Below are 16212 nucleotides of genomic sequence, written 5' to 3' on the forward strand. Positions count from 1 at the left end.
CAACTTGTTGGAAGGGCGCGTGTGATTGCGTAGCGTGTGGCGTAGTCTGTGGCCACAGCTATCCACCTGTTGCCAGCAGAAGACAGAGGAAAAGGGCCGAGTAAGTCCAAGCCGACGCGAAAGAAAGGTTCAGTAGAAATATCGAGTGGTTGAAGGCGCCCAGCCGGAAGCGTCGATGGTGTTTTGCGGCGCTGACATTCCTCACACGCCGCGACGTATCTTCTGACGGACCGTGCCAGACCTGGCCAATAGAAGCGACGGCGAATCCGGTCGTATGTGCGGGACACACCCAGGTGACCGGCAGTAGGAACGTCATGAAGTTCGTGGAGTACAGCCAAGCGGAGGTGTTTGGGTATGGCAAGCAGCAGAGATGGGCCGTCTGGATGGAAGTTATGCCGGTATAATGTGCCATTCTGGAGTACGAACGAGCGATAGGATCGGTTCGATGGGGAGGAGTCGAGGCGCTCAATGATAGCTCGTAGGGCTGCATCACGGCGTTGCTCGTCGGCTATGTGGTTCAGTTGAGAAACGGAGCACACGCAGGCGTCGTTGTCAGGTATGGTGGCCGATGGGTCAACTGGATAGCGAGAAAGGCAATCGGCCTCCTGGTGCAGGCGTCCAGACTTGTATATCACAGAAAAGGTGTATTCTTGCAGTCGCAGAGCCCAGCGACCAAGTCGACCTGTAGGATCTCTTAAGGATGAAAGCCAGCAGAGCGCGTGGTGGTCGGTGACGACGGAAAAGTGAGTGCCATATAAATATGGACGGAATTTTGAGACCGCCCAGACAAGAGCAAGGCATTCTCGCTCTGTGATCGAATAGTTACGCTCTGCAGGTGTAAGGAGGCGGCTAGCATACGCGATAACGCGGTCGTGTCCCTGTTGGCATTGGGCGAGAACGGCTCCGATACCGTGACCACTGGCATCAGTTCGGACCTCAGTTCGGGCAGATGGGTCAAAGTGGGCGAGGATAGGGGGCGTCGTCAAAAGTGTTATGAGGTGAGAGAAGGCGGCAGCTTGAGTGGACCCCCACGAAAATGGAACGCCTTTCTTCAAAAGATCGGTAAGTGGTTGGGCGATTGCCGCAAAATCTTTCACGAACCGCCTAAAGTAGGAGCAAAGTCCCACAAAGCTCCGGACATCTTTGGCGGATTGGGGTACTGGGAAATTCGTGACGGCACGAATTTTCTCAGGGTCCGGTCTCACACCAGAAGCATCGACAAGGTGGCCCAGCACGGTAATCTGTCGGCGGCCGAAGTGACACTTCGAGGAGTTCAACTGGAGGCCGGCTTTGCGGAAGACGTCGAGAATGGCCGACAGACGCTCAAGGTGGGTCTCAAACGTAGGTGCAAATACGAGGACGTCGTCTAGGTAACACAGGCATGTTGACCATTTGAACCCGTGTAGCAGAGAGTCCATCATACGTTCGAACGTGGCGGGGGCATTGCATAGGCCGAAGGGCATAACCTTGAATTGGTATAGGCCATCTGGAGTGATGAAGGCGGTCTTTTCTTGGTCTTTCTCGTCTACGGCAATCTGCCAATAACCAGAACGAAGGTCGATGGATGAAAAGTAGCGTGCGCCGTGGAGACAATCGAGGGCGTCATCAATACGTGGTAAAGGATACACGTCCTTTTTGGTGATTCGATTTAGATGCCGGTAATCGATGCAAAAACGCCATGTGTTGTCCTATATTAATCTCCTAAAGCAATATTAATCTCCTAAAGAAACAAATACATTAACTACGCATGTTGTGTTAAATACCTTTTGGCATGTCACGTGGTATACTGTTGACAACGTCAGAGCACACTCGTCTATGTAGAGAACCAAGGTCACTGCATTGCCGTGTACGTAGGGCCGTTCCTACGCCTAGGTCATGCCCTCATTCTCTACGCATGCGCCGGCAGAGGGGAGGGGGAGCAGTTTTCATCTTGAAATTTGACCCATTTCCGCGGCGCGTAGCGTTGCAAAGTTTGAGAGACGCAATCATGAACGCCTCATCTACGCATTGCGCTTGTCAGCTCAAATGTGTCAAACCTTGTGAGTGGCCCTTTAAGCTCCGAAGCACTCTGCTGCAGGTGTTGTACCCGAGCGCACTCGGGTGTGCTTCTTCAGAGTTTGGAGCGCGCTAAATTAAGGAGTCCATTGTAGTTTATGTGCTCCAAAACTTCGAAGTACCCCGCACGTTCCGAGTACTGTCCCAGAAGCTTTAAATGCGGAGCATTTATTTGTCGCACGATGCCGTGCTTCGGCGTTGGCGGCACCGTGCGAACCCCCGCTGTGCATGATCGAGCCTCGCCTCTCGTACCAGCTTGGGAAGATACCCACAAAATTGTCACTCTAGAATCCATCATAGGGTGAAACACCACCAGATGTTCAGCGAGCCGAGAATGCACAGTGGGGGTGAGGGCCTCTCCCCCGTACTCTCTCTCTCGAACGCAGGCAGTGGTAAGTTAATGGCAGAGCATGCGTTCAGAATACCGTCAAGGGTGTCTTTACTTGGTCTTCCCTTGACGCGTTGTTCGACTCGAATAGATGCGATGGAAGCAACAGAACCTTCAACCACTAGTATTGGGCAACCCAACATCAGCGTCCTAACACTCCTAGAACACAAAGCTTCGTTCTCGTTCTATAAATACGAATAATAAAGACGAAAAATTGGCAGATCTCACATACTGTGGAAATCGATGATCTGCGAAGCACGAATGAGCAATGTTATGCCACTTTAAAATCAGCACAACGTTACGAGGTGGAGGTAAAAGTTGCCGTACATGACTTCCGTATCATGATTATCATGTTTGGATGTGGCGTTTACCTTCGTCGTCTATTCACGCCACGTAGCACCGAATTTAGTACATGTGGAGCTAGCGAAACGACCGCGAGCGCATCATGAAGGGCCCAATATGCTTCAATATAGCTCTGACGCGTGCGCACGCTGGGCACAGTGACGCTACGTTAGCAAAACGCGAGTACTTTATAGTCTGACGCCAGGAGCGATAGGCGTTCGTGGGCGAAGTCTGACGGCAACCTGTGCGAAGTGCGAATGCTTTATTTCGCACCGAAGCGTTACCCGAGACAAAAATACGTCTTTCTCTTTTCGTGATGCAGGGACACCGGACGCACTGAAACGCACATGCGTCAAGGCAACGCAACGCGGCGCGCGCCTACGAGTATATGGCGCACGCTGAGTTCGGTTCGGGCTGTCACGGTGGATGGTCGTGTTTTTTGAGCGCTCCTGATCGACTGCGCAGATAAGTGTTTTTGCATGTTTTGAGCTTGTCTTTATAATTATAAGGCGGCGGTTGAAAACTTCGTAGCACTTATTTTATGGTACGGCTTTTTCGGGAGCCAGTCACCAGGTATTTATTAATTAGTGCGGGTGTGTGTGTTTGAATTTTTGTTGTTTTTTTTGCCACCTTGTGGGAGAGGTGGGCGTACATTGAACACGCAAATTTTTGTAGTAGAGCTTAGACTTTCTTTTTTTTCGTAGTGCAGGGCTCGAATTTAGTAATTATCGAGTATAGGGACAATTGGTGTCAGAAAGACATGATTAAAAAGACTGTAAAGTGTTCAGGATGTGGAGTGGGTTTGAAAGTGGACCCAAGCGCAAAAGCGGATGGAGAAGAGGCTGACGCGAAGTGTAGGCAATGTGAGGTCGAGGAAAAAATGAAGAAAATGATAGTTGCCTAGAGTGAACTGCTGATGAGATTCGCCGAGCTCGAGACTGCGTTGGCGACAGAGCAAGAGAAAACGAGGGCAATGGGAGAAAGACTGAAGTCCGCCAAGGAAGCTCTAGCAAAGCTGAACAAAGAAGCGGCCAACGGAGAGAACAATAGGGAACCGGCAACCAGAACGGTGGAGAAGGAAGAGCAAGCAAGTTTGGAAAAAACAGGTTCAGCCGGTTGAATTGTCGCAAGGCCCAGCTTCAGCGAGGTAGTGGTGGGGCTGGGAGGGGACAAAGCAGCCGGTGTCACAGGTGCATGTAGCCCCCAGGTGCAGGACGCTCCAGCTGAAAAGTCACAGCATGTGATAATCACCGGGGACTCGAATTTAAATCGATGCACAGAAGCTATCAAAGAGAGGGTAAGAGGTGACAAGAGGGTTGCAGTAAAGGCGTTCCCAGGACGCAAGCTTGAAGCAGTCATGAAGCAAGCGAGCGCAAAACTCAAAAAAGCAGCTGATAGATGAAACCTCGTGAGAATTTCAGGCGGTTGAAACGATGTCTTAAATGAAGATAAAGCAAGACTAGCAACCACACTGGCGAAAGGCGTCGATGACATGCGCGCCCTTTCTCCTAAGGTACAGGTAGTGATATGCACGATACCAGAGGTACCGGTGCGTGATAGCAACCTGCAAAGAGCGTTTGTCAATGCAAACCAAGTGATATGGTGGATGAGTCGAGAGAAAGGCTTTGAGGTGGTGGAAATAAACAGAGAGGTGCATAGGTGGGGTGGTTTTCAACGAGACAGAATTCACTTCGATGGGCGGCTAGATCATGGGGTGGGTTGGCGACTTGCAGGACGCGCAGTAGCTTTTTTGGGGGGCAAGCGAGCCCTTCGGGGTGCAGGATAGCTAGTAACGAGGAAAACAACCAGGCAGACTCTTCGACAGGTGTTATCGACAGATACGATTACAAAGTGGCACCAATATCTAAGATAGGTGGAGTCCGGCGCATAAAAAGACGTAGCCACGAGCACCGAGCCAATTCAGACATAGGGTATAATAACATGCAGGGTGATAGGAACAGGCTGAAGTGGGAAGAGATAAAAGAACAGCTAAGGGAAGAGAGGCCGATGGTATACGGTTTTGTAGAAACAGATCTCACGGACATGGAACAACCTACGAACAATCCGGACTACGCATGGGAATATTGTATTAGAACAGGCAGCAGAAAGGCAGCAGAAAGGGGGGTGGTATTGGGGCATTCATTCATAAAAATTCAGACTGGCAAAGGGTCAAGCAAGAGTGCAAGGAACATTTATGGCTAAAAGAGAAAGTGGCAGGTCAAATGACACTCCTTGGTTTCGTGTACTTGTGGACGGGAGCAAAGCCTAGAGAGAAAAACCAAGCAATGGTAGAGTGTATATCAAAGGACATTCAGGAGTTAGGAAGAGAGTGCGAGATAATTATACTAGGAGACATGATGTGCGCACATAGAAGATATAGATGGGTATACTGACCCGACAGGCAAAATGATCATGGATATGTGTTAAAGGCTTGATTTGATCATTTGCAACAGTACCGAGAAGTGTGAAGGGAAAATAACATGGGAGGTAGGAAGGCTGCAGTCGACGATAGATTATGCACCGCTGTCTTATAAGATGTATGATAAGCTCAGGGGAATGAACATAGATGAAGGTGACTCCAGAAGTCAGGGTAGTGATCACAAACGTATCAAGCTAACTTTTGGAAGAGCAGTGAAAGTGGGAAGGAGACAAGATGAGCAACTACAGAAATTTTTTATCCAGAAAGGCAAGTTGAAATAGCCACTAAACAAATTGAGAAAGTAATCACGGAGGATAATAAGACAGTGTGGACATACACGAATCTAATTAGACTCTTTGAGCTAGAGCTTGCTAAGACGTGTAACAAGTCACCCCAGAAAAGAAGACACAAACCCAAAAGTTGGTGGGATGAGGAAGTTAAGAGAGCCATAGCAAAACGTCAGAAAGCCTCCAGGGAACACAGACATGCTAAGCAGCGGGGTGAACCGACAGATGATGTTGAAAGAAAATGCGAAACCTTTCTAAGCTGTAGAAGAAATGGATACTTTCTGATCAATGAAAAGATGAGAAGAAAGGGAGCTCAGTGGCTGGCAGAAGTAAATAAAAAAATAGAAAGGTAGCTGCGAAATTTTGGAACCATCTAAACTCCCTAAGAAATGAGACGAGCCTAGAGCAGAGTTTTATAACTACAGCCCAAGGTGCCAGGCTAAAAGGGGGCGAAGCTATTGAATATATAAGAGTAAGGGTGACAGAAAAACTTCAACCATCAAAACTTCAGAGAATGGCCATGATTAAGAAGTCCGCACTAGAGATCTATGGAACTTTTAAGCAGGAAATTGCCAAGGAAAGGATCTATGATAATACTCGTGGTATTTCTCTACTGTTTGAGGCCAGGACGGGAGTACTGCGAACCAAGACATATCGGGCCAAATACGAAGGGGTAGACACAGTATGCAGTGCATGTGGAGAGGAAGGAGAAACTGCCAAACACTTGATAATGTTCTGTAAAGGGCTTCATCTATAGTTCAGGATGATGGCGCAGAGTTTTTCAAAGCACTGGGTTTTGGGACCGGGAGGGCAAAATAGACTTTAAGCGGGTAGACTTAACTAGAAGGAGGTTATCTGATTAGTGGCTAAAGTCAAGGCACGAGTGAAACTTAAACCCTTCACAGCAAATTACGAATCCTCAAATGCACTTTTTTAAAAAAAAATAAATCTCGTTTGTGGTTCATTAGGTATTACGGCTTAGTGGCGGTAGCCACCGCCCGATCTAAAGGGTACAGCCATATCCATCCATCCAACCATCCATCCACGGCAGGACCAGCGCATGGTGGGAAAACGCCGGTGAGGACGCGCACCACGTCAAGTCGAAATGTATTGGCGCCTTGACTGTGGCATGTAGGCATGTTATCTGTGGCAGTAGTCTGTGGCAGTAGTCATGTTGGTAAATGACACTCTGTCAAGTCTGTGCAGTAGTCAGTACGTGTGTTACATGACAGTCTGTGTAATCTGTGCAGTAGTCAGTACTCAGACTCTGGCAGTAATCGTGTTGTTACATGACACGCATGTCGTGATTTTCACGTCTTGATCTGTCATATACCTATGTCGTCTGTTCGCGTCACATAATACCGAGTTTAGTACATGTGAAGCTAGCGAAACGGCCGCGAGCATATTGTGAGCGTAGCACGTAGTCATGTTGTTACATGACACGCATCTCATCTTGATCATGTTTGCACCAGTATTCTACCTTCGTCATACGTTCACGTCCCGTAATAACAAATTTGGTATAAGTGAACCTAGCGAAACGGCCGCCAACGCATCACGAGTTTGGCATGTAGTCATGTTGTTACATCACAAGCATCTCAAGATTATAATGTTTGCACCAGTGACATACATTCCTCAGCTATTCACATACTGCAATACCAAATTTAGTATATGTGACGCGATTGAAACGGACACGAGCGCATCATGAGCGTGGCATGTAGTCATGCTGTTACATGACACGCATGTCATGACTTTCAAGTTAGGGTCAGTCACTTGTGCTCGCCATGCAATCGGGTCAGTCGCTTGTGCTCGCCATGCAATCCCGCCATACCATACCAGTTTCGCAACATGCCAATTGAACGAAACCATCGCAAGAGCTTAAGGACCATGAAAGGTAAATCATGACATTCATGACATACATGTCATAAGTTTCATGTCATGATTTTTACAGTATGACCAGTTAAATATGTTCTCAGTCATATTTTGAAATAACAAGTTTGGTGTTGATACCAATATCAAAACGGCCAGGAGAGCTGAAAGTCGTAGGCGGATAGATAGATAGATAGATAGATAGATAGATAGATAGATAGATAGATAGATAGATAGATAGATAGATAGATAGATAGATACGCTCAAAGTCACCGAAGTTTGCTAAGAAATGCTTCGCATTTAAAAATTGGCAGATCCCACGTACAGTGGCAACTGATGATATGCGAAGCACGAATGAGAAATGTTGACAGTTTTAAAAACAGCACAACGTTACGAGATGTAAGTAAATGATGCCGTACATGAATTACGTGTAATGAATCATGATTACGATGCTTGGATGTGTGATTTACCTTCGTCTTCTATTCACGTCACGTGATATCAAATTTAGTACATGTGGAGCTAGCGAAACGGCCACAATCACGCTATGAGCGTGGTATGTTGTCATGTTCTTACCGGACACGCGTGTCAGGCTTACCATGTTTGCACCAGTCATGTATTTCATCATCTATTAACGTCACGTAGCACCAAACTTGGTATATGTGGAGCTAGCAAAACGACAGCGGGCGCATCATGAAGCGCCCAATATACTCCAATGTAGCAATGACGCGCACGCACGCTGGAGAAAGAAAGACAGAAACTTTTTATTTCAAGCATAGAAAAATGTTGGGTTGATCACTCAGTCCAGAGCTGCAACAGCCGCTGCTACGTCCCGCACCCGCTGAACCAGCGCCCGCTGGCCACTCGGGCTTTCATCACGCAGCATGGCCTCCCAGTCTTGTAGGGTAGGAATAGGAGAGGAGCAGAGTGCCTGGCTGGTGGACACTAACATTTCAGCGTTACGTGAAATAACGTCGGTACCGCTCCACAGCCAGGGCATTTGTCAGGGTAAGAAGTGGGATGGAGGATGTGGAGGAAATAGAGGTTCGGAACTGTGTACGCCTGCAGTTGACGCACCGCAGTTGCATCTTCTCGTGTGAGTGTGTGGTGTGGTGGAGGGTACCGAATGCGTTCTCATCTATAGTAATCGAGAGTGTCTCAATATCTTAGACGTTCCGTGTTTGTGTGCTCCTCATCTGGGTTGGACAGCTCTTCCTCCGGATCCTGGTTAGTGAGTGCTCGAGTAGCTGCATGAGCGCTGTCATAACCGAAGAGAAAGGCGTGCCCAGGGGTCCAGACAAGTCGGAACTTGTGCGGCGTGTGGAATGTGGTGTTCAAAATTTGGTGTGTGTGCTGAGAGACAATACCCCGTGTGAAGGCACGGCAGGCATCCATTGAGTCTGTCAAGATTAGAATAACATCTGTGTGAGGAAGGTTTATGGCAGCGTAGGAAATCGCCAGAGCGACGGCACACTCTTCACCTTCATATATGTTCTTTGTAGGTACGCTGATTGAGGCTACTACGTCGCGATTGTTCACCACTGCTCCAACTGTAAAACTGCGGGAGTGGTGTCTAGCGGTGTCGCAGTATAAGAGAGTGTTTGGAGGAAACTGATTGATGAGGCGCGTGTGGTTTTTCACCCTTGCCTGCCGGCGCTGAGCGTTGTGCTCAGGGTGCATATTGCGTGGAAGTGGCGCGACTGTAATTCTTGGTCGGAAATCAGTGGGTAGCTGTTTCCCTGGTGTGTTGTATCCACATCGATTCGGAGGGTACCCTAGCCTGACGAGTAGTCACTCTCCCACTTGGGTGCTGCGGAGTCTTCGTAACGCACTATTACGTTGTGCCTTGGGTAGTTCCCTCAGGTTGTTGTGTACACCCATGGCTAGTAGACGGTTGGTGGATGCGTACGTAGGCAGTCCAAGCGCTGCCTTGACGGCTCTACGGAGGAGAACGTCCAGTCTTCTCTCTTGCGCAAGCGTTAGGGTTTGATAAGACACGTGGTAGGTGATGCGACTTACTATGCAGGCATTAACTATACGTAGAATTCCTTGTTCCTGAAGTCCATGCCTTCAGGTGGGACTTCAGGAACAAGGTTTGAAAAACTTGCTGTTCTAATATTTTCATGGTGTACGTTGCCTTGAGATAAGCTTGTATATGAAGGCCAAGGACTCGGAGTTTCTGCACGCAGAAAATTACATGGTCCTCTGAGGTGACTGTGATTTACGGGCTGTTGTCGGGCTCTCGCTGGGGACGACGAATGAGTAGAAGTTTTGACTTATTTGCAGAGCATGTTATACCACCTGCTCGTGCGTATGCTTGATTTGTAGTTACTGCTTCTTGGAGGGCATCTTGCATTTGTCCATCTGAGCCTTTGGTCACCCATATAGTGGCGTCGTTTGCATATAAAGCATGTCGCAGACTTGGAATAGTCTGCGACATGAGAGTAGAGGCGGTAACCTAGCCATGGCGATGTTGAAGCGTGTCGAGGATAACACCGATCCTTGTGGCGTGCCTTTACCCGCGAGCTTACTGATGTCACTGCGAAGAGAGCCTAGTTCTATGGTTGCCGTCCTGTTTGTTAGGAATGCATTCACATAGTCGTACACTCGTCGTCCGCCGCGTGTTGACGCGAGATTCTCCAGTATTCGGTCATGCGAGACGTTGTCTAACGCACCGCGGATGTCCAAGGCAAGTAGAGCTCTAGTTTACCTAGAACTGAGCGTGTTCATTACTTCCTCTTTTAGTTGGAGAAATACATCTTGCGTAGAAAGATGGGCCTGGTACCCAAACAGTGTGTCGGGGAAAAATCCCTGGGGGCCTCAAGATCTGGTGGCAGTCTTTGGAGGACGACATGCTCCATTAATTTACCGAGGCAAGATGTCAATGAGATTGGTCGCAAGTTTCCAAGCTCTAGGGCTTTGCCGGTCTTAGAAATAAGTGTTATTTCGGCATGTCTTCATTACTCGGGTAACGTTTCGGATTTCAAGCGAGTGTTGTAAAAATCTGTAAGCTGTTCTAGATCTTCGTCGTTGGGGTTTCGTATGAGAGAGTGTTGGATGTTGTCTTTCCCTGGCGTTCTGTTGCACTTGATATTTAGAAGGGCAGCTCGAACTTCGTGCACAGTGATATCAGCATCCAGTGGTGTTGACTCTGTATATGGGTAGTTTTTATATCTTGGCTGAGGGCCTGCAGCGATGTACTTTTGTTGAAGCGTCTGTAAGATGCTGTTGTTGTCCCCATCCTTCTTGTGAAGAAGTGTTGGAATGGTACTGCTCGTGTAGGACTTGGTATTTTTCGGGTCAACAAGGGCTCTTAGTATGGCCCACGTGCGCGCAGTGCTTAGTGTTGTATTAAGTGACTTACAAAAGCTGTGCCAATTGTTCCTCGTGAGCTCTGTGGCGTAATGTTCGGCTTGCAACGTGAGTTGAGCAATGCGAAGTTTAAGCTTGCGATTGTGTCTCTGCCTACGCCAGCGTTTTATGAGGCTTCTGCAAGCTTCCCACAAGTGTAGAAGGTGCCTGTCGACATATGGAATTGCGGTTTGTAGTGCTTAACCTCTTGGTCGCTTTATCAAGGTCAGCTTGCAGGCACTGTAGCCATTCATTTAAAGGTCTCCCATTGTTGTCAGTCTGAACGCGTTTTTTCTAAATGTATGTCGATTAGTGAGACGGACCTTCCGCTCAGGAGCATGGAGGTTGGAGATGTACAGTGTAGTGTAAACGATGCAACGATCACTACCTAACGTTTCGTGTAGATTGGACCAGTTATAATTGCTTAGTCCCCTAACGAAATTTAGGTCAAGGCACGTATCTCTGGTTGCGCTGATTCCAATTCTAGTTGGCTATTGCGGATATGTGAGCAGTGTAAATCTGCGATTGCAGATGAAGCGTTCTAATTTGGTACCTTTACACGTGACCGATAGGTGTCCTCATCACGTGTGTGGGGCGTTAAAATCACCAACCACTACAACTTGTTCCCCTAGCTTGCACGTTTTCGCTATAAGGTACCCGAAGTCATCCCTCCTAAATTTAGGGGAGGTGTACATGTTTAGTATAAACAAGCTCTGCTGACTGCGATTCTGAAGAATAATTTCAACAAGCACATGGGGAATAAATGACGTCAGTATGTGCTCCATAGTTGTCAAGTGTTTGGATACGAGTATTGCGACAAGTGATGATGTTTGTTGATCTGTGTATGTATGGAAGCCCGAGAGGGTAGGTGACAGTGCGTCTCTTGCAGAGCCACAATATCCGGAGGGTGTGCGAAAGTGGCAGTGTACTGTTGCAGAGAGCTCCCCTTTCGTCGAAACCCTCTGCAGTTTCACTGCCACATGGTGAAGGCAGGACTAGGGGAGCCCATCTTGCTCTTTTTGGACTGTTTCCTGAGTAAAGAGTGACGGGCGGATGTAAGGGTGTGGTCGTTTGGTCAGACTTTTGGGCTTTTTAGCTAGTGGCAATGAGTCTTGGGGCTCTGTACTAAATGACGCGAAGCTTTTTCGTATGTGCTACTTTAGCTCTGTTGTAAGTGCTTGGTATGGGCCTTTAACATATTCTTAAGTTCTGCACGGAAATCATTATTGCCTGAGTGATTATGCAGGTTACTTCAGCCTTAAGCGAGTCTCTCAGTTTCGTGAGGGCATCTTGCAGCTCTTGCTTAGTGCAGCTATGTGCGTTAGATGTGACAGGTATGTTGGGGTGGTTTTGTGATGAGGGCGGATGGGTTGAATTAGGTAAAGAAGATATCAGGCTGGGAGGCCCCGCTGCCCAACTTACCTTAGCCGGAGGCGTCTGTCCAGTGCGCTCTGGCTTCTTGGCTGATAGCTAATCTGGTCTCTCTGCACTCGCGGCTTTGTTCTTTTGGGGGATCAGTCCCAGGGTGGTGGTGCCTGTTTTAGATGCGGTTCTTGGCGTGTTATTTATTTATTTATTTATTTATTTATCGATACTGCAGGCCAATATGCTGGCCCATGCAGGAAGGACGAATACAATAATACAATTACAAGGCATTATCAAAAAGACTAACAATGCAAGAAGAAAAACGTACAGTGCAAGACGCTTGCTTCGCAAAACAATTTACACAAGTGATAGCAACGAAAAAAAATTTTAACACAATAACAGAGCACTACACACAGCATGGGATTCACGACCCAAGTGTAAGAAATGTTTAAACACTGATCATATTTATACTAAATATTAGGAGAAGTGGTTTTGCAATTCTTTTGTAAAGTTTTCCGATTGTATGACGTGAACAGGTAAAGAGTTCCATTCTTTTCTGAGGCGCGGATTACAAGGCCCTGTCCTGAGACTTCTCTCTGCTCTCGGATTGGCTGCGCCTCGTTCTGTATCTGGCCCGGTGTTCTTTGAGTGGTGATGTAGGTGGTGGTGCTAACGCGTTCGCCTCCAGTGCTTTCTTGACGTAATGCTTGTTTTGAGGTTTCTGCTCTCTCGCAGGACATTTGGGGTGCGTAGCTGGGTGGTCACCCTTGCAGTGGAAGCATTGAGTTCTACAGCTGTGCTCCGGCACTGGTGTCTCAACTTCGCATGCTTGGCATTGGCTTTTTGTCGGGGTTACACATACGTCTGCCCGATGTTCAAGTGCAAGGCAGATTGTGCAAACTTGTTTGAGAGGTCGGTGAATGTACCATTGGTATTCCGCGCGGTAGCAGCGAACATAACGTGGAACTTCGAGGCCTGCAAAAGTTATCAATGCCGTGTTTGTGGATCCCATCGTTCGGGCGTGCAATACTTTGGCGTCGGGTGCGTAGATGTTGTCGAGGAGTTCGGTAGGTGAAGTATTCTTCTCGGGGCCGCTGATGACTCCCTTACAAGAACTGTCTGGAGCGGCTACGTAAGCTTGCATTTTATATCTCAGCGATCCTATAATTAGTGCAGTGACGGCCTGCAACTTTGTAGCAATAGTTTCGTCTGGTGTGCTTGCGATGGCTATATTGCGTTCCGCTTGAATGCGAAAAAGGAGCTTGTTGACTGTTTCTCTTGGCAGCCGAGCAGTCATGCAGATGGCACGTGCCAACACGTGATGTGCCCATTCACTGAGGCTAATGGCCTCCTCGTGGTCGGAAGATCACCTTGAAGTCATCCACAGGTAGGGTTGGCAGCCGCGGTGTCACTTCATTTTTTGCAGGCAAGGACTCGGGTGCGGAATTCGTGGCGGCCTTTGGCTTGCGTCGGCGGGTAGCAGTGAACCAAGAACCATCGTCCGGATCCAATTGATATTCGCTGGTGTCTGCAGCATCCATTGCTGCTGATTCGATGGTAGAAGCGGAGAAGCCATGCCTAAGAAGTGTAGATCAGGCACATACCGAATGTCACAGCAACGTGCTCGGCGTTCGCACAAACGCGGCCAAGCGCTGAATGTTGCAGCGGTGTCGGTGCGTTGCCACGGAGACGCCGATGCTTCGGCCATATCTGGTGACCAGAAAGTTGTTAAAAAGAGCACTTTCACGTTTCAAAACACTTTAAACAGTCTTGGCTGTGAAAGTTCTCACCGGAAAAGTACGAAGTAGGTCTGTTCAACGAGAGCGCCGTGAACAAAAACCCATGAAAGCGTTAAAGGACTGGGAGGAGAGATGGAAAAACACGTTAGTTCCGTTGCATGGTCAAGTGAAGAGTCCCGCACGCTGGGCACAGCGACAATACGTTAGCGAAACGCGAGCACTCTATAGTCTGACGCCAGGCGCGAACATCGTCCGTCGGCGCCGCCCGACGGCCACCGGCGCGAAATGCGACATGCTGCACTTCGCGCCGATGCTTTACCCACAACATTTCGTCTTCTTCTTTTTATGACGGAGGGACGCTGGACGCACTCAAACGCGCATGCGTCAAAGCAACGCAGCGCGGCGTGCGCCTGCGAGTATATGGCAGGACCAGCAATTGGTGTGTCAACGCCGGCGTGACGTGACGAAATGAACGCCGGCAAGCACGCGATCTGCGTCAAATCGAAATGTATGTGGCATGTAATCATGCCACATACACTCTGAATGGGGCATGTAGTCATGTTCTGAAATAACACACATCTCATGATCATCGCGTTTGCATCTGTCACATACCTTTGTCATCCTTCGGCGTCACGTAATACCAAATTTGGCATACGTGTAGCTATAGAAACGGCGGCGAGAGCATCATCAGTGTGACATCTCCTCATGTTGTTACATGACACGCATGTCGTGATCATCATGTTTGCACGTGTCATTTATGTATGTTGTCTGTTCGCGTCATGTAATGCCGAGTTTGGTACATGTGAAGCTAGCATAACAGCCGTCAGTGCATCATAAGCGTGGCATGTAGTCATGTTGTTCGCATTCGGAAAGCATTCGATACCGTATCTCACACCCTGTTACTACTAAAGTTGTCCTACCTCAACTTGCCGAACACCCTCCTGAAGTGGTTGGAAGCGTACCTGTTAGATAGAAACCAATGCGTGATACTTCATGGTGTCCGCTTTTCTGATGTCTCTGTATTATCTGTAGTGCCACAGGGGTCCGTCTTAGGGCCCCTGCTTTTTTCTATATTTATTAATGACCTTACTGAACACTTGTCTTGCCGTGTGAAGTTATATGCAGATGATTGCTGTATTTACCGTGAAATTTCAAGTGAATCAGATAGTCAACTGCTACAAAATGATCTGAAGAAAATCATGTCTTGGTGTGCGACTTGGAACATGACACTCAACCTGTCCAAATGCAACCTCTTAAGATTCACAAACAAAAGACACCCGCTGATGGCAAGCTATGTCATGAATACAACACAGGTGTCCCTTGTAACAGAATATAAGTGCTTAGTAGTCATTTTTTCCAGCAATTGGACTTGGAATGCCCACATAAATTACATCGTAACAAAGGCCAGCAACACATTAAACTTCTTAAGACGTAACTTTAAACAAGCACCGGCCAGCCTGAAAGAAATCTTGTATATGTCGAATGTACGCCCACTTTTGGAATAGGCGTGCAGCACGTGGGACCCTTTTACTAAGGTGAACATCGACGCTCTAGAACGCGTGCAGCTGAGAGCGGCCCGTTTCGTCACGGGTGATTACAACTTTTCTAAAAGATCTTTCGAAATCAGGAGTACTTTAGGATGGCCTCCTCTTAAACACAGGCGCAAATTCTTACGTTTATCTCGGTTTCACAAAATATTCCATGGTTTAACGGGTATTCACAAAGAAAACTAAATATCGGAGCCTACGTATATATCTGCTCGTACTGATCACCCCCTTAAAGCGCGCGAGTTAGCTACCAGAATTAACCTTTTTAAATATTCACTTTTTCCGAGATCAATTAAGCAATGGAAGAAACTACCTCATGAAATTGTAGCTGCGTCCAGGGAAACATTCGCCACTGCGCTGGAACATCATATTTTATCGTAGCCTGAGCACACATTAAAGTTGCCTACACTTTCGTTTCACCTCTTTTTTTGTGTGTATATATATATGTATATATATATACACACACAAATATATATACACACATGACATATATATATATATATATATATATATATATATATATATATATATATATATATATATATATATATATATATATATGTGTGTGTGTGTGTGTGTGTGTGTGTGTGTGTGTGTGTGTGTGTGCGTATGCATTTTATATATATATATATATATATATATATATATATTTGCTGCTGTACCTTCACACACGTAAATGTTTATTACGTGTCGCCATTAGATGCTTTATTATGTATCTGTATTTTTTTATGTTCAACTCAGTGTTAATGGACTGTCGCCTCTCTGCATTTCGAAATCGTTATCTCCCCCCTACACTAATGCCCCTCGCGGGCGCTGTAGGTATTGTAAATAATAAATAAATAAATAAATTGCTTCA

Source organism: Rhipicephalus microplus, chromosome 7 (assembly GCF_043290135.1).
Source record: "Rhipicephalus microplus isolate Deutch F79 chromosome 7, USDA_Rmic, whole genome shotgun sequence".
NCBI lineage: Eukaryota > Metazoa > Arthropoda > Arachnida > Ixodida > Ixodidae > Rhipicephalus > Rhipicephalus microplus.